The following is a 24655-nucleotide window of genomic DNA, read 5'->3' on the forward strand; positions in this document are numbered from 1 at the left end:
AGCACTGGAACAAAAAAATCAAGAAACAGCTACAAGCTTCATTTGTGAGTCTTTTGTTAACCAGAAAAATATGCTGTGAATACAACAGTCTTCTTTCAAACACTCAATCCTTCATCAGGAAGTGTGTCAAATAGCAATTCATAACCTCAGAATTCATGTGTTAGCATTCATATTACCTTCTGGGCTTTGCTTCTGTTTATAAAATTGGTAATATTTTACACATTAATGAAAAATGCTCTAGAAACACTTTCTCAAGATTTTTTGAATGAGTATGTTTCTGATTGTGTTGCTGTTTGGCTTAAACGAAGTTTCTTATTATGACAGCCAATATAATGTGTGTTGACTTAAATAGAATAAAACTACATATTCACTACATTCTACTAAGCATCATGATAATGAAAATTAACCAAGTGTACATTATGTGCTAACCAATTTGTACCATGGATTCCCTCGCACAATTTCATTTGACAGAAATGATACAAAGTCTATACTGAGGAAAAGACTGGCTCCTCAGAAAGTCTATAGCCAGGAATTCATGGGCATTCCATTAGAATTCACTTCCCCATCTCCCTTGTGGTTAATGGTTAGTCAGACAAATAGGCTCTAGCCAGTGGAACATAAGAGGGAGCGATAGGTTTTATTTTACAGTCCCGGTCCATAAAACCTGGGCAGAACACAATGGCATGTGTTGTACTCCTGAGTATGGGCTACACCTCACAGGATGTGTGTTTACTGTACTCCTTTGCCCTTTCGTCCTGGCTGTCTTTGTGATTTTCTTTAACTATCTGAATATGGCAGGAGGTGGTGGTGTGATAAATATGAGCCTAAGACATTAGAATTATTTACAACTACATTTTCTTTTTTATATCCCTTGACCCTTAAATAAATATAACTACTGGGTTAGAGAGATTGCCTATAGAAATCGAAATGGACAGTCCCCAGGGAAAACAGCAAAGGCTGGCTTGTCCCATTGTCTCAACTAAACCTATCCCTAACTAATTTCTTAGATGAATGAAGTCTTCTAATTGAACAATTTCAAGTTCAGAAGCACTGCCTAGTTAAACTCATCTCATGTTAGAAAAACAGTGATAATTGCTTTAATCCACTAAGGTTTGGAATGGTTTGTTTAGTGTGCATTCTTATGGGACCCAATCACAACAATTTCTTGCATTAAAAGTGGTAGACCCAGTCTGTGTCTCTTTATATCTCTTGGTCCCACCAATTTTGATTACCTTCAGAACTGGAATAAGGAATAAACTGTCACTGAGAGGTCTGGATATGTATCTGATGAACCTATTACTACCCATGTATTGGTATGTCCTCATAAATAACAGGCTTTGACAGTCTGAATCATCAGTCTTCCTAGCCATCTCCCCCATGGGACTATGGCACAGCTCATTCCTTTTCTTTTTATGTTCCCTTGGAAAGAGAGGAAGGTGATCAAGTTGTTAGTAAAATAAGAAACAATCTTTATGTATTGATTCACAGAACATGAGGGAAGTCCTTCAGTAATAGAGGAGATACATGTATTTTGGCATCCTTTACATTTTACATTTACATTTTAAATAGTATAAACCCAAATATTAGAAATAGATAATATTGTTTTCCAGAACTAGAACTGCATCCCAAGATAGTATGATGAAGTTTCACTTAGATCACTATCATTACTGATAAATTTCTCTCTCTCTCTCTCTCTCTCTCTCTCTCTCTCTCTCTCTCTCTCTCTTTTTGGTCTCCTAAACCTCCTTTAGCAGGCAGCAATGAGTTGTCATTTCTATCTGAATTAATAAGGTTAGACCTAAAATTGCAAAGTGTGAAGGATATTTCCATTCATCTATCTCTTTAAGGAGCTCAGTGCAAATGTGGGATCTTTTAGATTAATTCATCAGATTGCTGAGAAATCAAGAGGCTGTCTGATCGGCAAAAACATGGGAAGATTCTGTTTTCTTTTAGAGCCACCACTTGCTTTTTGAACTGTATGCTATGCATGCTTCTCCTTTTGGACTTAAGGCCGGAGTGACAGATGGTTATAAACCATAAGATAGGTTCTTGGAATTTAACAAGGGCCCTTTGGATGCTCTTAACCACTGAGACATCTCCTTATCCCTGATGTCTAGCTTTAAGAATGTTCTCAAAAGAACTCTCCAAAGCCAAATTAGTTAGGCCAAAAATAGTGACACAATTTTTCAGAAGAAATAAGAAATACATATTTTTTCTTATATACTTGGGGGGTATATCTAAATAAGGTCATTGCCTCTTGGTTCTCCCAGAGAAACCCAAATGCGATAACATTAGTTTTGATAAGATGTAGGTAGAGAAGAACACTTTTTTTTTCTGCAGCTGCTCTTTTTGACCTCTACTTCCATAATGAAAAACACTAGATTATAAGACTGGATGCTGCTGGGATTTTTTTGTGATGATGATACTCAATGAAAGGACACCCATTATGAGTAAAATGTCACATGAACTCTCTACAGGGCAGAGCATTTATTCTGAAATGGGCAATTTCATTTCTTGCTGAGAAAAGAATAAACTTGGAAAAAGACTAAGAAATACAAAAATGCTGAAATTATATTACTTCAAACTGACGAACCCAATTCCAAAGCCGGTATTTACAAATCAGCATGCAATTAAACAAGCTCTGAGCTTGAGCACATATCATATCTGGGAGACAAAAGCTCACCCTGAAAATTTTCAAACAGAACTAAATAGGCTAAACCAAAATAACCACCAGAGAGGATTCTTTCCCACCCTTTCTTTTCAGTGATACATTTTAGTATATTTTGCTTCGTCAACTGCCCTTACTGCTTTGCAAATAAACCTCATCACAAAAGATTTCTTCTGTAATGAGAAGTAAACCATTTTTTTCAAAATTGTAGATTTGATGAACTTAGTTCATTAACAATTACAAATATCACCAAAAATATGAACTTCTATTAATTCTAATTCGTTGCCTGAAATGTGTTGGACAATAGGTCTCTTAGCTTCTGTTTAGAATAATTTATCTTATTAAGCACTCTCAATAATTAACAAGCCACCACCATGAATGATAAGAATTTATTTGTAGATGCCTGGAAAGCATTTGACAAAATTCAACACCGTCTCATGATAAACATCTTGGAAAAGATCAGGAGGAATTCAAGGCTCATACCTAAACATAGTAAAACCAATGTAAGGCAAGTCAGATAACCAACATCAAACTAAATGGAGAGAAACTTGAAGCAATCCTACTAAAATCAGGGACTAGACAAGGCTACCCACTCTCCCCCTACCTATTCAATATAGTATCTGAAGTCCTAGACAGGGCAATCAGACAACATAAAGAGGTCAAAGGGATACAAATTGGAAAAGAAGAATTCAAAATATCACTGTTTGCAGATGATATGATAGTATACTTAAGTGACTCCAAAAATTATACCAGATAACTACTAAACCTGACAAACAACCTCAGAAAAGTGGCTGGGTGTAAAATTAACTCAAACAAATTAGTAGTTTTCCTCTACTCAAAAGATAAACAAGTTGAGACAGAAATTAGGGAAACAACACCCTTCACAATAGTCACAGGTAATATAAAATAGCTTGGTGTGACTCTAAGCAAGCAAATGAACAATTTGTATGAAAAGAACTTCAAGTCTCTGAAGAAAGATCTCAAAAAATGGAAAGTTTTCCCATGCTCATGGATTGGTAGGATTAATATTATAAAAAAGGCCATCTTGCTGAAAGCAATCTACAGATTCAATGTAATCCCCATCAAAATTCCACCTAGGTTCATTTGGAATAACAAAAAACACTGGATAGTAAAAGCTATTCTCAACAATAAACAAACTGCTGGGGAATAACCATGCCTGACCTCAAGCAGTATTACAGAGCAATAGTGATAAAAACTGAATGGTATTGGTACAGAGACAGACAAGTAGATCAATGGAATAGAACTGAAGACCCAGAAATTAGCATAGACACACCCATGGTCACTTGATCTTTGACAAAGTAGCTAAAACCATCCAGTGGAAGAAAACAGCATTTTTTTTATTAACTTGAGTATTTCTTATATACATTTCGAGTGTTATTCCCTTTCCCGGTTTCAGGGCAAACATCCCCCTCCCCCCTCCCCTTTCTTATGGGTGTTCCCCTCCCAATCCTCCCCCCATTGCCGCCCTCCCCGCAACAATCTAGTTCACTGGGGGTTCAGTCTTAGCAGGACCCAGGGCTTCCCCTTCCACTGGTGCTCTTACTAGGATATTCATTGCTACCTATGAGGTCAGAGTCCAGGGTCAGTCCATGTATAGTCTTTAGGTAGTGGCTTAGTCCCTGGAAGCTCTGGTTGCTTGGCATTGTTGTTCATAAGGGGTCTCGAGCCCCTTCAAGCTCTTCCAGTTCTTTCTCTGATTCCTTCAACGGGGATCCTATTCTCAGTTCAGTGGTTTGCTGCTGGCATTCGCCTCTGTATTTGCTGTATTCTGGCTGTGTCTCTCAGGAGAGATCTACATCCGGCTCCTGTCGGCCTGCACTTCTTTGCTTCATCCATCTTGTCTAATTGGATGGCTGTATATGTCTGGGCCACATGTGGGGCAGGCTGTGAATGGGTGTTCCTTCTGTGTCTGTTTTAATCTTTGCCTCTCTATTCACTGCCAAGGGTATTCTTGTTCCCCTTTTAAAGAAGGAGTGAAGCATTCACATTTTGATCATCCGTCTTGAGTTTCATTTGTTCTAGGCATCTAGGGTAATTCAAGCATTTGGGCTAATAGCCACTTATCAATGAGTGCATACCATGTGTGTTTTTCTGTGATTGGGTTACCTCACTCAGGATGATATTTTCCAGTTCCAACCATTTGCCTACGAATTTCATAAAGTCATTGTTTTTGATAGCTGAGTAATATTCCATTGTGTAGATGTACCACATTTTCTGTATTCATTCCTCTGTTGAAGGGCATCTGGGTTCTTTCCAGCCTCTGGCTATTATAACAAATGGTGCTGGTTCAGCTGGCGGTCAGCATGTAGAAGAATACAAATTGATCCATTCTCATCTCCTTGTATAAACATCAAGTCCATGTAGATCAAGGACCTTCACATAAAACCAAATACTCTGAAACTAATAGAAGAGAAAGTGGGGAAGAGCCTTGAATACATGGACACGAGGAAATTTCCTGAATAGAACACCAATGGCTTATGCTCTAAGATCAAGAATCAACAAATGGGACTTCATAGAATTGCAAAGCTTCTGTAAGGCAAAAGACAATATCAATAGGACAAAATGGCAACCAACAAATTGGGAAAGGGTCTTTGCCAATCCTATATCCCATAGAGGGCTGATATCTAACACAGACAAAGAACTCCAGAAGTTAGACTCCAGAGAACCAAATAATCCTATTCAAAAAATGGAGTACAGAGCTAAACAAAGTATTCTCAACTGAAGAATATCAAATGACTAAGAAGCACTTTAAGAAATGTTTAACATTCATAGTCATCAGGGAAATGCAAATCAAAACAACCCTGAGATTCCACAACACACCAGTCAGAATGGCTAAGATAAAAAAACTCAACAGATGCTGGCAAGGATGTAGAGAAAGAGGAACATTCTTCCATTGCTGGTGGGATTGCAAGATGGAAATCAGTCTGGAGGTTCCTCAGAAAATTGGACATGGTGCTTTCTGAGGACTCAGCAATACTACTCCTGGGCATATACCCTAAAGATGGTTGAACATATAACAAGGGTACATGCTCCTCTGTGTTCATAACAGCTTTATTCATAATAGCCAGAAACTGGAAAGAACCCAGATGCCCTTCAACAGAGGAATGGATACAGAAAATGTACATTTACACATGGAGCTACTAAAAACACTGACTTCACGAAATTCTTAGGCAAGTGGATGGAACTAGCAAATATCACTCTGAGTGAGGTAGCCTAGTCTCTCTCTCTCTCTCTCTCTCTCTCTCTCTCTCTCTCTCTCTCTCTCTCTCACACACACACACACACACACACACACACACGTGCGCGTGCACACAGGCACGCACACACAGACACACACACACATTGTATGCACTCACTGATAAGTGTATATTAGCCTAAAAGCTTGGCATATCTAAGATACAATATCTAGACCATATGAACCTCAAGAAGAAAAGAAAGACCAAAATGTGGATGCATCAGTCCTTCTTAGAAGAGAGAACAAAATACTCATGGAAGGAAATACAAGGACAATGAGTGGAGCAGAGACTGAAGGTTGGGCCATCCAGAGACTACCCCACCTGGGGATCTATCCCATATGCTGCCACCAAACCCAGTCACTGTTGCTGATGCCAAGAAGTGGTTGGTGACAGGAGATTGATATGGATTTCTCCTGAGAGGCTGTGCCAGAGCCTTATTGATACAGATTAATATGCTTGCAGCTAACCATCAGAGTGAGCATGGGGACCCCAATGGAGAAGTTAGAGAAAGCAGCTGAAGGGGTTTGCAATACCAAAGGAAGAACAACAATATGAACTAACCGGATCCCCCTACCCTAGAGGTCCCAGGGACTAAACCACCAACTAAAGAGTACATACACATGGCGGGAACGCATGGCTCCAGCCACATATGATGGTATTGTCTGGCATCAGTAGGAGAATCCCTTGAAGGCTCTTTTCCCCAGTGTAGTGGAATGCCCATGTGTTGAGGTGGGAGTGGGTGGGTGGAAGGAGGAACATCCTCACAGAAGCAGGGGGAGTGGGAATGACAGAGAAGGGGGACTGGGAAACGGGACATTTGAAATGTAAATACATAAACTCTCCAGTAAAAAAGGAGAAAAAAGAGAAAAAAATTAAAAAAAATAAATTTATTTAAAAGAGGCAGTTTTCAATATCCTACATGACACCCATATGCCGTGTTGAAATATGTAGTTAATAATAAATAGACAATATATAAAAAGGCAACCTATGTATTTTCAGTGAAAGGTTGACAGTTAATTTATCTAAACCTCCACTTGTAGAATGATTAATTAAGTAAGCTTTTTCTTTATTAATTAAATTCTTTGACAGTTTTAAAAATGTATATAATACATCTTTTACTTTCTTCCATCTTCTCTCTCCCTTCCACCACTGTCAATAACCTGCTCCTCTTTACCTGTCCCTTTCCTAGATTCGTGACTTTTGATTTTCTTGTGTGATCCATTTCGTTTAACCAAGGCCATCTGTATGACTAATGGAGCCTGGTGGGGTCATCAGTAGATAGACCACTGACTGTAGTGACTCCCTCTCTCCCTGAGTCTCTCAGTAGAAAATGATTCAGCAGTGAAGAGTAGGGCCCCTTGAGCTCATCTTTCATCCATGTCTGTTTGCTGATGTTCCTAGTTATGGGTAAGACCAGTCAGTGCTCACATACACAGTTATTAATTAATTACAGTTGCAATGTCTGAATTTTGGCCAAAACAATCACCTTTCACAGATATTCTCTCTATTCTTGGGCTTATGCCTACATCCTCCAAAATATTGTGGCTTAATAGAACTTTATATGTTTATGGAAATATTGGTTATACCTACTATCTGACAAGGTGATCATTGGTCACACGTGGCTGATGTGCATTTGAGATGTTGCTAGTAGAAATGCATAACTAAATTTATATTTTTACTGAAACTTAATTGCTTTCTAATCCAAATCACTCCTGTGATGAATAACACAGATAACGATCAAACCTATCAGACCCCTTGGAGTTGGGAAACCAGGCAATAGTAGGTATACAAAGAGCTCTTCTAGTAGACAATCCAAGTTGAGAACCACTGTAAAGGCTTTGGGACACAATAATACTATCAAGTAACATGAATTCTATAAACTTTGTCTAGGAGATGGTAACTTTTTTTCCAGAGTTCATTAAACAAAACATTTATTCTGAACTTTGGTTTCTCTGTGTCCAGCCTCTACTACTCCTCTCTTCTTGTACCTATCCATTGTCACATGTGCATGAACTGTCTTTATGTTTTCACTGACTGATCTTGGCAAATTTCTTCTCTGCTGCAGGCATAATATGACTGACCTCATTTTGAATGTGAAAGCCAGATACTCTTTCATTTCTGCCACAGGCAGCAGAAATGATCTAATATTGCTACTGATTAAGACAACTCTCTAAACTTGTCTACTCTTAATTTAAAATTCTTTTTCACATCTACATGATTGCTTCAGCTGCCCTAAGATGAGGACTATCTCTAATGGTATCAGTTAAGAAGCTGCCAATCTGTTCCTTTTAATTACCCTGTATTTCTTTTTCAAAATGGTGCTGGATTGGTACTGCATCGCTGAGTGTACTCCAGCCCTCATCTACTCCTTCAGCGGTTACTTGAATATGGAACTAATTTGTAGACTTGTAGCTTCAAAAAGGGATCTGAGGCCCCAGTGATCAGCTTTGAACTGTAACTCTATCTTTTCTGATTTATCCCCCATTCTATGTGTCAGTTACTTTCTATATAAAATTGAGATAAAAATGGGAAAAAGGAACATAATTTTTATGGTAAGTGAAATGAGCCACATATTCTCCTCAGCCAAGATTTTTATGTCTCACATATGTGCAAATAAATAAATAAATAAATAAATAAATAAATAAATAAATGCAATCTTAGAATAAAAGGATTGGAATCTAGAAACAAGCATAATGGTTAATATTTAGGCATACCATTATTATATTGACTTATTGGTAATTACAACTGTTGCCACATAACATGTCCCCAGGATGACCACTGATTCATGCACATGTACCTTTCTCTACAGTGATATTTGCTGCTTTTCTTCCTTTTTAACAATTCATTTACAGGTACCATTTTTCATGTAAGGAACTATAACATGACAATCCACTAGCGCCATGAGAGCTATTCATAGTACACAGTGAGGATTGCACAACAAGAATAGAACAAACAGAGGGCTGTGTGTACTCCCAGGGTTCGATATTTCTGGGGCAATAGAGATATCTTGTGGTTAGAACTTGTACCTACTATTATCTCTAGCCTTAACTGTGCATTCACAGCTTTAACTACAAATCTTTTTGACAAGGAGTGTATTAACATTCTCTTCTCTTCTCTGTCTCTCTCTTTCTGTGTCTCTGTCTCTGTCTCTGTCTCTGTCTCTGTCTCTGTCTCTCTCTCTCTCTCTCTCTCTCTCTCTGTGTGTGTGTGTGTGTGTGTGTGTGTGTGTGTGTGTGTGTGTGTGTGTGTTTACAGATGAAGAAATTGGGGCAAAGGAAGAAAAAGAAACTTGTCTCCTGATAGACTACATGGGGCTTGGAATCAAGTGCAGGATTTTTATGCCACTATTCTGTGCTGCCTTTCCACACCTCTCTCCTACTCAAGACAGTTCTTTGGAATGACTAGAAGTGTCAGGGCAGCTTTATGCTCATCTCTAACCCTCTCTTTGATTTTCTTGTAAAATCAAGTTCTAAAGTTTGTAACTTTCATGATTAGAAATACGTCTAACACATATACAGAGACATTCCTTAAATTTGGGATAACAACTGTTTCCCAGTCTATCAAATTACATTCCTGGCCATATTCACTCCAAAATTTGTTTGTTTGTTCATTTCTTTGCTTGTTTTTAAACGGTTTTATTGGAATACAGACATATCCAGTCATGTCTATATTTCCTTGACTGTTTTTCTAATATAACGTACAAAAGCCTGTATGATTTGCAAAACTTACCTTTTACTGAAAAGCAAATTATCAGACATATGGCAGAGAAGATGGATACTAATGTTTATGGAGTATTTTGCTGTTCTAAAGCAAAACAAAGTGATCTTTTAAAACATCTATGTACATAAAAGGAGAGAGGTTCATAACTTCACAGACTAGGATATTTCATATTATTATACTCATTAGGAATCATCAGCTTTCATGAGTGGCCATCCATGTTGAAGTGGGCATTTCAATGATAATAGTTGCTTTTGAGTTACTGTGAATAACTCCAATAAACATAGTCGCTCATCATGCTTGTTTTGGGAACAACAATTTCATTGGTACATTGTTAGTACTTTATCTAAGATCGAAAGATATTTGTTCATGTATTCCCAGGAAAAGTCATGCATATTCCTATGTAGGGATATTACTAATGAAACAGAATGGAGTATCAAATAAACAAGTAAATAATACCTTCTACAGTAAAATTATACGTTTCCTATGGATGGTATTAGGAATGAGTTAAAACATGGCCATGGGAAATCTATTTTGTGTTAAAGAAAATAAACTTGAGTTTTGAAGGTCTCAAGTAACCTAGACACTTGACATATGTAGACAATCACAGGGGATATCTAAGTTGGGGGGGGCTGTGGAGGCATGGGGGTGTTTAAATGTCAGCTCATTTCCCAGAAAAATCTAACGTCATAGATACCACCTCCTATGAAACCATCACATTCACTCTCCATCTCTCACATTTCAGCTATCTGCTTGGCTTTTTAAACACTGGAAAGCTATTTGACTCTGCCAATTTGTGCCTTCACTGTCTGGTCAGAATGTAGACTTCCAAGGCCAGAAATAATGCCTAGAAGAGAACAGCTTTTACATTTTGTACCTTTGTATATTTGTTGATTGAAAGGTAGTTTGGAGGAGAACAACAATTCTACATCTACTCAGAAAGCTATTTGTTCCTGTTACATAGAAACAAGACCAGCAGGGAATATTTACATTGGGGACATTTGTTTTAAAGTAGCTAAAACCACTTCCAGTAAAAAAAAAAAAAATGAAAAAAAAATTCTTGCTTCCCAGCTTCTCCTATTAAGTGGCAAACATATAAAGGGGGAAATTGAAAAGGGCGAAAGCAATTTACAGAGTCACACCAGGTAGGACATAAAAACAAGCTGTCTTGTTTTTTGAGTTGCTGTTTTTCTGGGGTGTTTTTAACTCAATATACTATTTTTAAAATAATACATTAAAATGTGTTTCATAGAGCCCCCTAGGCACTTCTCTTTTGCTGCATATGTGTCCTCTGAGCAACGAAATACGTGGGAACTTAGGTTTTAAAAAGTAAATTGTAAAAGTAATAAAGGGACTTGATGGATTGGAATGAAACTAATGGAAGTAACTTTTTGAGGTAAAATTGAACATTTTTAAGTGTGCAATTTACTGCTTCATTGGGCATATTTAAATTCCACAGCCCCCTCATCACCTTAGAGACAAAGTCCATACCCGTCATTAGTTACAACTTATGCTTCTCTCACCCCAACACTTGGAAAACACTAGTGTTCTCCTACACAAGGAACTCACCTAGCTTGGCATTGCTATATGTGAAGTCATAGAGTCTGTGACCAATTTATGTCTGGTTTCTTACAGATTGCATGGTTTTGAAGTGTCTCAGTGTTCCAGCATTTATCATCCCTTAATTCTTTCTTATGGTGAAATAACCGAGTATAGTTTGTTTATTTGTTGGTAAGTTGAGGAGCTTCTCAGTTATTTCCACTCTTTGGCCATTATCAAGAAAGCTGCTATGAATACTCGCAAATAAGTACTTGTCTGAGCATAGTTCTGATTCTCTCTCTATTTTGTTGTTTATGTTAAATGTCTAAGAGTGTCATTGTTGGATTACATAGTTAACTGTATCACACCCCAAAACAAACCAAACATTAAGAATTACAAATACATTTTCCCTAACCTGTCTTGAGATATAGATAACATAAGTATGAGAAAATCCATAGTGTCTATACCCCACGTGCATTGGCCACTAGAGTTACATCCAAGATAAGAAAATGTAGAAAATCCTGTTTTCTTTTGTTTTCATACACCAATGATCATGAACGACTTGAAATTTTAAGAGATTTCTTGGGCTAATTTCCTTAAAAAGTGAGCCTCATCTTAGGAATAACAAAAAGCAGGAAAACTATATCTCAATACCAATAAGTTGTTGATATTTAGCACAGAAATTTGTATGTTAAACCACAGTTCAGCTTTAGCTGAGCTAGTACTCCTTACATAGTGAGATAAGCTGGAAACAAAGGGCTGCACAGAATGGTTCAGAAGCCTTCTTTTAATTACGCATTTGCTCTTTGAATTTATTGCTCTTTGAATGAAGCCAGAAGAACTTAATATCACTTAGATGACAATAATTCTATATAGTTCGTGCTGATAGAAACAAAGTTAAGCAAGAAAGAAATGGAACATCTCTTTGGCTTTGTGGAACATCACTAACATTGAGAAATAGTGAGAAACCGATGAGACAAATAGTGCAAAAGATACCCATGTATGGATTGCCAGAACCTAGAAATCTATCAATATAGCAATATATTACCTTGCCTAACAAAGGGTACTTTATAGATGTCATTACATTTGCAACCTTGATATGTGGAGAATATGCTGGATTATCCAAGTGAACGCATTTTAATTACATCAGCAAACCTTTTCCATCGGAACAGATAGAGGAAAATGGTATTACTGAAGAAGGGTCATAGAGGTGTGGTATTGGCTTTGAAGATGAAAGAAGTCTGTAAGTCAGGGAAAGGATGTTCCAGAAGCAACCCACATTACTTGGTTTCCTAGTGTCTGACCTTATGAAAGTTAGACCTCTAGTGGGAGACTAAGGTATCAGGTACACTATACCCCAACAAAACTCCTTAAGGTAACATTTTCCGTAACATAAAAATATGGTTTCTTCAACATTGAATACACATTATTGTTCAAAGTGAAAATGTTTGGCTGTATATTAGCTTTGTATTACTAGAAAGAGTAGTACAATAAAAGTATTTTCTACAATGATTGAGACTCAGAAACCACCTAGGTTTGCTATTGAACACAACACCATTTTCCATTACTTCCTCTATAAATTATATTGTGAGAAAAAAATAGATGCAACCAAATACTGTTATCTGTCTAATAATGTTTAATTCATATCCCCCACTGAAAAATTCAAAGATCTGAGCACATTTTTCCATGAACATTTTTTAGACACATATTTCGAAATCATTTTCTCTAATACATGAGTATATTTTAAATCCTCAACTTTTAAAAACTGTAAGGTTACAACTTACAAAACTAACAGTTTTGAATACTTATCTCATGCCATTCCACAATAAGTTATTCATGTTAAAAGTCTCATACAAGTACTTAGGAATATATGTATATATATTATCCTTTAGCCACTATTGTTACATATACTAAAAAACATAAATATTATATAAAACCTGATGAATTGCATATATATTGTATATCTATTGCATAGATCTATCTATGTAACAACAATGAATTTTAAGAAAGTCTATGGAGTAGAAAGACAGCAAGGATGGTATAGGAGAGGGTTTGGAGGGATGAAAAGGAAGAAAAAATAGAATTAAAAAATAATCTTTAACAAGTCTATAAGTCATAAAAGGAAATGATGTTTTTAAAAAGGAAATGATGTTTTTGAAAAGAAACTTTTTTATTGACTGGACCACAGGGCCTGGGTTCAGTTCAGCCACCCACATGGTGGTTCACAACTACCTGTAATTCCATATCCAATCCCAGTTGCCATCCAAATGTAGATAGGGTTAATCTTATAGTGTCCTACCCTTAGATGAATGGCTACACGCACAATTAACAACTGTCTATAGAGGAAGTATTAATTTTCCCCAGGCTTGAGCACTGCCCCTGCAACTGGTTATCTAATACCAAGTAGTTGAACCTAAAAGTATTTACATACCATCATCACTGAATGGATTCATCAGGTTGTATATAATATTTATGTTTATGAGTATATGTAACAATAGTGGCTAAAGGGGAGAAGGACACAAATTTAGGACAGAGTGGGAGGAATGTATTGGAGAAGTAGGAGAGAGGGAAGGGATAGGGATATGATGTAATTATGTTTTCATTTAATATAAAAGACAAGAAAAAAAGCAGGCTGGCATTTTCCTCTCATGTCCTAGCATCCTGGATGAATCATTAGGTTGTTCTGGAGTTCTGTGTTTCAGAACACCTGAGAGAGGCACGAGTTTATTGGAAACTGTCTGAAATGTCACAGAAAGCAGACTGGTTTTCTTTAGCTTTGACCATTGCTTCAAAAGTCACCCAGCACCACACTCATGCCACAAACTATTTCAATAATAAAGGGACACAGCTACAATCAATTGTGCTGCAGGCCTACCTTAAAATTTACGGTATTTCAGGCAGCAGTTTTGCTGTACTTATGCAAAATGTAACTGAACAGCTTCTGCTTCCCAAGCACTGGGCACTCTGTGTCCATAGACCAAGTGAGGCTTAAGCCAAGCTTTCAGATAGATCCCCTAAAAAGGCAACTGTATCACCTTCCATGCCAAGAAAGACATAACTAATCAATCTCTGTGCTGTAGAGCATAAGCAGGGCCTCTCAACACACTACTGATGCCAATTAGGAGTGGCTGCAATTATACATATGTGGTATCCACTTTCAATGCCAGTAGGCCAAAGACAGTGACAAGAACATCATTAATTTGATGTCAGCGTCGAACACTGCGTGCGATATTCAAATAAAAACAACAAAATAGAATATCCTGTGCATATATTCACCACAAGATATGTGGTAGATTGTTCAGAGCATCATTGTTCACAATGTCCACAAACTATAAACTAGTAAAATGCCCATCCTGGCAGAAAGGATACAATGTGGCTTATCCACATAATGCAAAGCTATATGGCAATGAGAATGGAAAAAAAAAAGAAACACTTCTAACCATTTAAATCAAAACACATGAATTCCACAGATAATCATTTTGATACAAAAGTCAGCATATGACCCCATCAATGCAAAACTGCAAAACAAGATAAATCAGTCTTAAGGGTGACAGAATAGGTGGTATTTTGAGGGGAGGAGCAACTGGAAAAACGTAAGAGTCTTAGGTTGCCTCTTCTTTCTGGCACACATAGGTTCACTTTCTAGACATTAGTTGTAAACTTGCAAAATATGTGTACTTTATTCCGGGCATATAAACATTTAAACTGATATTTAAATAGAATATTAAACATGTTATAAATAACCACATTATATTTTAATTATATGTTTCATGATATTGACAACCTAAGTGTCTATTAAGTTGCAATTGACAATGTGAATTCTGGGATATTTATTGAATGTAATTCTGAATAGGCATGATGAAAAAAGAATGCAGCTTTTCTGGTATAAACTTGAAGAGATGTCAACTCTACATAAAGCTAATAAAGTTGCAGAACAGTAGAAGGTGTCTAGTATAATTTCTCAGAAAGATCAGGAATTATCTTCTTAGATATAAATAGTGGCTTTGACTTGATGGTGAGGTTCTTAAGGGCATTCTGCCTAGTATATTTCTATGTTATGGAAAGTCTATTTACAAACATGAGTTATGTTTGTACTAAGAAATAAAAGAACCTCTGAAGTATCGAGAACAAAAGTGTCCTAAGTTGGAGTTTCCTATTGTCTCACATGTGAGGATCGGAGCTTTTGATGGATGGAGGAAATGATAATGGAATAAACATAGTGCCTTGCCTTCAGGGTTGCTAAGTAAACCCATGGATGGAGGTCACATTGGTTGTTTGCTGGCAATCTTAACAATTGATTCAAATTAGCACTTGTTTGCTCCACATTCAAATCTAGTTGTGGTGTGGCCACCGCAAACGGGATTCTTGGCCACACAAAGAATGTGTCTACAAAATGGCAAAACAACTGGATTTGTTTGATTAAATGAGCAAAACCATATACTCAGAGGGAGGGAACAAAAATCAAAACAGCTACACCCAGAGTAACCCAGTCAGATGGGTGGTTCACGAAATGCACCATTTCATTGAATCAACATGTTAGCAGCCTCACATGGACTCTGAGAAACACAGTTTCAAAGAAATGTTTGTAAATAAACCAAGAGGCTATGAAAGACACATTTTACCCACCATCAGCAAATGTTCTCTTACTGTTTATTATGGATCTGTCATTGTGTTAGAGGTCTGAAGATATGATACTACTTTCATAATCAGCAATGATGTTTTGATGGCTACTCTTACTATAATCCATGACACTGAACAATAATCTTCAATGAAGAAAAAAAACATTGACTTCGACAAAACTGATTAAAACATAGCTTTCATATAATTTTCAATATTCTCCAATGAGTTGGAATATAGTTTAATATTCTAGATCTCAATTATGTATACAATTAGCAGTATTCTTAAGAAGATTGTTGAGATAAATATGAAATAATTCACAAATTCAATTTCTGATAACTGAGTACATGTGTTTCATTATTTATCCTTCAAAATGGAAGCATTCAAGAAAGCCATTGTTAAATATATTTTATTTATATTGAAATCACAGTGGATGTATATTGCCTTATTACCTGACTGAAACGTCAGTGTAAAAGTAATTTAGGCCATGAAAATATAAAACATCGACTTTACAGAGAACATAAAATAAAGCACAGCTTTCCTTAGGAAGTAAACGTAACAGACAAATAGAACAGCTTGTCCACAATAAGTTGCCTTTATGGATCTCAACTTTGGCTGCACATTACATTCAACAGAAACAAAAGTTCTAGAAATATCACCTAGTCACCAATATTTTTTTCAAGCTCCTCTGGTTACTGAAAATTTACTTGGTCTAACTAAATGAGAAACTGGATGGAAAGAAAGCCAGACATAAATGTCTTCAAAAACTCCCCAAATGATTCTTAAATGCAATGAGCACTAAAGATCACGGCGTCTAAATTATATTAGAAGTTGAGGTTAACCTTCAAGAAGTGTTCTGTAGAGACTCAGTGCTATTCAACTATCCCTTCTGTCCAGTTTTTGTAGATATTCAATCATGCTATGACTTCATATATTATGCAAGTTACATATAAATGGTCTTCAACCTAAAATGGGGTTATACTCTCATGAATTTATCATAATACGAAAGTGTCATAAGTAGAAATAATTGATACACATAAACTGTACAATATCCTAGCCCACCCTACCTTAAGTATGTTTTAAACACTAACCCCAGCTGAAGCCTATTTATTTATTTATTTATTTATTGATTGCATGAGCTTAAGAATATGACTCCAGTGACTGATCAGCAGTAAAACCCTTATACAGAATGTTTGAGTCCCTATGTTCTATCCCTAGCAAGATGATAGAAAAAGAAAGAGGCGCAGAAGAAAGGAAGGGGAAAAAAAGAGAAAGGCAAGACAGAGAAAGAAAAGGAGATAAAACGATAGCAGGAAAGGGGGTGAGGAGCATAGGGGAGAGAAGAGGAACGGGAGGAAAGGACAACATTAAAAAAAGATTAAGGTCATGTTCATGCACTGACTTTCTCAAATTTCTAAGGCCCAAGTACTTCCTCTCTTTCTTCCACTCCTGAGACTGTGAGATTAGCAGGATATGATCAAGCAATGATTGCCTACTTGTTTTCATTAGCCACGGTATAAATCAAATCTCATGCTTCCTTTTGCTGTTCGAGGAGTGTTTATAGCCCACAGAATGATCTTAAAGCTGACTTAAGTTAAGATCCTTGAGAACTATTAACATATTCTTATGGCTGGAGCATGGGAAAGCTTACTTTTAAATTTAGACATTTTTCATACTATGCATACCATAGTTCCAGACCTTTAAGTGAAGATTAAAATCACTGGCATAGATCACTATGTAGCTTTATTTTAAAATAGCAATGTATTTGTATAATTTATTCATTTAAAATTGCACTAGACTTTTCGTTTTTTTCTTTTTTTTTTCTTTTTTACTTTGTTTGCCCATGGATGAATTGTGTGTTAATGTACTTGAGTTAGGGCAGAGAACCACTTGTTGGAGGCAGTTCTGCTTTCTAACATGTGAGTTCTTGGGAATTGGACTGAAATCATCAAATTGGCCAAGTGCCTTTACCTGCTCAGTCATCTCACCAGCCCTAATTTACTAGTTTTTTTAAACTTGTTTCCTGTTTGTACCTTTTTAAAAATTAAAATTATTAGTTGACTATTTCATCCGTGTATATAATGCAATCTGATCACTTTGATGTCTGGCCCTTTCTTATGCTCCTCTATCTCTACCAATACCCTAACCCTTCTCCCAACAACTTCCCTATTTTTTTCAGCAAACTGTGAATTACATGATTTCATCTTTCAGGTAATTCTTGAATTTTTATCTTCCAGGTAATTTTCATTTAAATAGTTCTTTGTTTTCCCAATCTATCCTTCTAGTCTTATTTTAAAAGATAGAGTATCTATATGTACTTTTTGACAATTTTGAAGATGAAAGCCATTGATCCGTTATTTTCTTTTAAAGGAATTAGAATATTAGAACTGAAGACAGGAAGCATGGAGTTTCAGAGACCCTTAATTACTGGTATCTTTGCAATAACACATGGATTTAGGACCCCAGCCAATTTCATACCACACTGAATACAGCTCAGTTCATAGGCATCTTAGGACTACAACTTCTCACTCAGGACAATTGGTTTCTTTTGAACATGTGTCATGTCTGGAAACAGCTTTAACTTGTGATATTTTGATGAAGGTGAGTGAGATGAGGTGAGGTGTTGTTACTAGAAAGTAGGGAGAAGAGGCCATGGATGCTGCCAAACACATCACAGCAAACGATTGGCTAACCCCAAATATCAAGTGTGCCAGAGATTTTTAAGAGATCTGGTTTTCTTTTGTTCTTTTTTTTATTGGATATTTTTTATTTACATTTAAAATGCTGTTCCCTTTCCTAGTTTGCCTACTATAAACCCCCTATCCCAACCCCCCTCCTTCTTCTTCTATAAGGGTGTTCCCCCATGCATCCACACACCCCATCCCGCCTCCACTCCCTGATATTCTCCTACACTGGGGAGTCAAGCTTTAGCAGGACCAAGGGCTTCTCCTCCCATTGGTGGCAAACAAGGCCATCCTCTGCTACATATGCAGCTGAAGCCATGGGTCTGTGTACCCTTTGAATGGTGGTTTAGTCCCTGGGAGCTCTGGTTAGTTGGTATTGTTATTTTTATAGGGTTGCAAACCCCTTCACCTCCTTCAATCCTTTCTCTAACTCCTCCAACAGGGAGCCTGTTCTCAGTTCAGAGGCTGCAAGAGTCCACCTCTGTATTTGTCATGCTCTGGCAGAGCCTCTCAGGAGACAGCTATATCAGGCTCTTGTCAGCATACACTTCTTGGTTTCATCAATATTGTGTAGTTTTGGTGGCTGTATACACACACACACACACACACACACACACACACACACACACACACACACACACACACTGAACATAGTGGAGCATGTGTCTTTGTTGTATGTTGGAGCATCTTGGGGGTATATGCCCAGGAGTGGTATAGCTGGATGCTCAGGTAGTGGACTGTCCAATTTTCTGAGGAACCTCCAGACTGATTTCCAGAGGGAGATCTCTTTTTCAACCATGTGTTGCATGGCTCCGTATCAAATATTATAAGCAGGAAAATCCATAGAGACTGAGTAGTTGGTTGCCTGGGGACCAGGAGTGAAGCCAACAGGGAATGTAAATGACTATTTGCAGATAATGAAAATGTTTGAAAATTAGATTATGTCAATGGTTAGAAACTCCGTCAAGTAGTTAAGAGTATTAGAAAACATTCAATTGCACATTCTGAGGCCAATATATGTAAATTATACAACAATAAAATCATTTCAATCCTTTTTGCATGTTTCATTTGTTTTTGTCCTTTACTAAACAAGAACTCATTTCATGCAGTAATATCTAGTTGGCTGTGAATAGTAATCTGTAGCAACAGATTTTATATGCAACCTGATATTTTATATGAAAGTTATTAAGTAGGTCCTTTTTATATGCATATTTCCACTTAAAAAGGGCATGATATTACAGTCTTTTAATTCTAGTCCTGGAGGCAAGATTCTTATGGTACCTCAAACATTGTATCAAGTTCCAATTTACCAGTAGTATAACATAGTTAGATCTTGACTTGAGAAAACAAAAAAAAAGTTGTCACTTTTTAAAAACATATTTGAGATTGAATATTATGAGTAACCCTTATTAGTAATTCCCACTTTCTAATCATTATGGCAAATGTGCAAAGGATTCAGGTACATAGGCCAAGGTCACGCAAAATGAATCCATGACCCAGGCATAATTCTGATCTAGTCTGTCCTCTGCTAAACAGTATGTTTGTCCCGACTTTTGACAGCATAGAAACTACTGGTCAGTGTATGTGTGTGTTGGACAGAAATTGAAAAGTAAAATGTATTTTGTTGTATTCTGTTCAATAAACAGAACTTTTAAAAAGCTTATTTTTATATTACTATTTTACCTCTGTTAACCCAAGTATAACATTTTCACTCCTGACTATTGCCAGCTAATTATAACCCAGACAACATACTCCCATCTGCATATAATTTCATTCATTGAATGTTATTCCACCAGATACTTAGCAAATGCCTGCAGACTTCGCAAATTACAAGCTATATAAATTCTTCTGTGAATATTTATATTATTAAGGTATTATCTACATGTAATCAAAATTGGGTTCTCTCTCTTTAAAGATACTGTGTTTTTATCTGATTTTTTTATTCAACCTTTACCTACTCCAAAGGAGCATTAAATAAACCCAGAATCTATGAAAGAGTGGATATATTATGTAGTCACCAATCCTCCTGATTAGGAGTAAAAAATACTGTGCTCCAAACACCTTCTATTTCTTTGGGATTTATTGAATACACTTTAAAGGATGAAATGGAATCCTGGGAAGGAGCAGTGTTCAGAAATGAGTTCATTACATAACTATTGTTAAAGTTTTGGTAAGCATCTGCATAAATTAAGATAAGAAGGAAGGAGAGGACTTTTGAGGTATGAAGAGCTCTGAAGACAGGAGATCTTTCCTCGATAGTGATAGTCAAATACAGCACCTACATCACTGCAGTATTTGCCTATGAATGATTCATATGAAGCCACATTATTGTCAATATTTTCATAATATCATGGATAGCTTTGACATTTTCTTTAACCAACCATCTAGTATTTACTTTGTATAAATTACCAAAAATTCTCCAAGGAAGTATAATTCCTAGGGTTGCAATGGAGGAAAAGTAGGCAATGTTTGCCAGAATCAGTAAATGGTGATAGACTTAAATGCTGACAAGGGTGCAACTCCAATTATATCCCAGAAAATATCCTTCCTTGAAAATGATATTTTCTATTGTTTGGAAAAATAAAGTTTTGAGTATTTCTTACATGAGTATATTGTATCTGCATTTCTTACCCCCTCTCCTTGCTCCAAATCTTGTGTTTCCCCAACATGCTCTCTAATTCTTGAGTTAGTTGAGTATTTGCATGAGTTTTGGGCTGACTTCTTAGGATTGGGATCACACCTTTTAAAAATTGAGGAAAAACCTGGGTCCCCTCTCCTTTTGTATCCATTGTCTACAGCTTGTCACCTAGTGGTGGGGTCTTGTGAAGATTTTTCCTATCCACAGAGACATTGTATTTTCTTATGAGTGGATGTCTAAAAATGGAACATTTAAAAGCTCACTTTGGTTCCAATTACTTAAAAATAGTTAATCTTGAAACAATTCTAGAATATTAGACAATCAATCATGAGTCTCCTTTAAAAGAAATGTTGATACCTGAAGTATTATACAGCTGACATGAAAGGTCTGCAGTATTCACAATACCTACTTCTCCAATGATCATTTTCATGTATCAAAAGCTGCTGAGACTCAGAAAGCAAGAAGATAGAATCCTAAAGCAACAATAGAAAACATCCTCCCAGAAGTCACCATCCAATGTTATAAAAGTGAATCTTCTTCAGTTTTTCTCACAGGTGATCTCCCCTCATGAGTAGGCCATGCTTGCTAAGAATATTCCCTTGCTTGCACTTGACAGATATCTCTAACTAACTTGAACCTATGGTTTCTTAGCAAACCCTAAATCACAATCAGCTAATTAAAAGGGGGAAACTTGCTAGCATAAGCTAAATATGATACATTGCAATCAAAGAAAGTAATAACAGCAACCAAAACGGGCAAAGGAATTATTATAATTCAGAGGGGTGTTTATTCCCTGATCACTTCCAAAGAGAGTGTTTAGAAGTAATAATAAATTCACATACTATTTCTTCTCTATAATAACAAGAACAGCCTGCAGTTCATATGTATTTAACACACACATATGTACAGTCATTTGGAATGAATGTATAACCAAATAAAGACATATTTGGATTCCATATCATTACACTTGTCTCAGAGATATCACAGTACGCAAAAATACTATATGTTTAAAATTCAATTTTAAAATAGTGACTTAAAAAGAACAAAGACATACTCAACTTTAAAAAGCAAGAGCAACAAAAATAGTTGTAAATGTTACAGACTATATAACAAAATAAATAATTTATTTAGTAATTCATTAAATAAATACTTTGTGTTTCCCAAAGACAACTTATAAGAATGAAATAATTACTTATAGACAAAATATTTATTGAAATATTCTTTTTTCTAGAACACTCAGTAATCTTTGTGTATTGAGAATAGTATCACCAACCCTACCTAGCTTTCTAGGAATCAGTATTCTACATTCAAATGAACATGTATACCTTCTTATATAATTGGTTCTTTTCACTTAACATAATTTCACTTACCTTTCTTCTAGTTCCACCCTCTTTTTTGCTGCAAATGCTACGGTTTCATTCTTCATTATGATACAACATTGTGCACATATATATTTTATTTATCCATTCATCTGTTATATAATCATCTATGCTGCTTCTATATCCTTAGTATTGTAAACAGTGCCACAATAAACCTGAAGATACAGTTGTCTCTTTGAACTAATGAGTTCACTTTCTTTGGATGTATGAACAAGTGTGGAACATTAGATCACAGTAAAGGTCCATTTTCCTTATTCTTTTCTTTACTCCCTTTACAGCCTTTGGTACTTCTTATCCCCTTTCAACTTTGTTTCTGATATATTTGTTTCAGCAATAAACATTCACAAATATATGCAAACCTTGGACACATTTAAGTTTTAGAGACATATTCTGTGTTCACTTTCTTGTGTACGTTTAGCCTATTATGTACTTGCACGCCTAACCTTCCATTTCTTCCAAATTGAATGATGTACCTTTCCTAATGATGTTCAGCTAGCCTTAATAATTTATTCTCAAAGACAATCTTAGAACTTAGACCACCTTAGATCTTACTGTTACCACCATTTAAACACTTGTCACTTTCCAGGGAATAGGAGTGGATTGGGAAATTAAAAGCTTTCCATTCCCCCATGTATCTTTCTCCTCTAATTTTCACACTCATCTTCTTGGGTAGATAGTATTATTGTCCCTGTCCTACCCATGAGGAAATTGTTATGAAGCAGGAGTGAGGATTAACACTGGCAAAGTTCAATATTTTCATGAAAACTATACATTGCATAATTTAATGGCTATTTTGTTCCTTTAGAATCAATTTGAAGAATCTGTAGTACGTATGCAGCTACAGAAATATGTGTATTTGTATAAAAATGTATAAATTCAGGTACTCAAAAGATCCAACTGTATCACCAATTAACTACATGAACATTCCCTGCAATGTTTCAATAATGATGCAAAACCCAATTGTTCCTGCCACTAATTATGAATTTATTTCTTAAATGATAAAATTGTAAAATAAAGTAAAACCAATCCATGCTTTATTATAGTTAAGAGGTAAAAGTATATGTAAATTTAATAGCTAAATCAGAAGCCCCTCCAAGTGAACTGACTTGGTTAATGTTGCTCAAACAAAGGAAAGAGTGCTGAAAACATGCAGGCAATGCTCTGAAAAACTGAGGAGAATGTCAGTTTTCAGTAAGAAACTGAAATTGGTATGGGCTAGAAAAGACCTGAGCAGTGGTTCTCAACCTTCCTAATGCTGAGACCTTTTAATACAGTCCTCATGTTGTGGGGTCCTCCAACCATAAAATTATTTTTGTTATTTCATAACTGTTATTTTGCTACTGATATGAAATGTAAGTATCTGTATTTTCCAATGGTCTTAGGTGACCCCTCTGAAAGGGTGACTTGACCCCCAAAGAGGTCATGACCTACAGTTTGGGAACCACTGGATTAGAGAGAAGTCAACTGGTCCTGTAGTAAAATCAGGGTGATTTCTCCTGTAACAGGTTTGTAAGTATTCAAGTAGATTTTCAAATACATTGTATGGTATATGACACTTGCTTACTTTGTCCTTTGTGGCATTAGAATAAGTGTTGTTATTATAATAGTCTTGGGGTCATGGTTGGTTGCATGACAGGTGGTTTTCTAAAAGAGTCTAAGAAAAAAGACTTTGGTCTCTTTTTTTGGTGGACACCAGAATGGTGATAGAAGACACAGGGGACAGAGAAAATATCTGATAGAAGCAGAGAAATCACACCAGTGATTGTACAATTCTGAATTCTGGGTGAGCTTTGGGTTTTAACAAGAATGGGAATTCAATCCAGGCATCTTGATATGAAAATTCTGGAGAACCTTAAGAGACTGTTTTGAGTACATTGGAGAAACTTGACCATTCACTTAAAAAAAAAAAAAGATAACGTTAATTGCTAGACCTGAGCTGTAGACAATGGCATAACACTTTCTTAAAAATGAATTTGAATATATCAGCATATGCAGTCAACTAATTTGCTGACTTTAAGACAGCCTCCTAAACCTATTATTGCCTGTAATGAACGAGTATATGCACTAATCACAACATGCAGTCTTAACAGTGCTCACAGCATCTAAAAAAATCATGATACAGGGATTTTTCTCTAGACTCAACACATTTTCATTCT

At 36.3% G+C, this 24655-nt stretch overlaps 1 protein-coding gene across 8 annotated transcripts in view; it reads right to left on the bottom strand.

Annotated features, from left to right (window-relative positions):
* Arhgap6 (Rho GTPase activating protein 6) overlaps positions 1-24655 on the bottom strand; it is a 533690-nt gene that overhangs the window by 104929 nt on the left and 404106 nt on the right.

This window comes from Rattus norvegicus, chromosome X (assembly GCF_021556685.1).
Source record: "Rattus norvegicus strain SHRSP/BbbUtx chromosome X, alternate assembly SHRSP_T2T, whole genome shotgun sequence".
Lineage (NCBI taxonomy): Eukaryota > Metazoa > Chordata > Mammalia > Rodentia > Muridae > Rattus > Rattus norvegicus.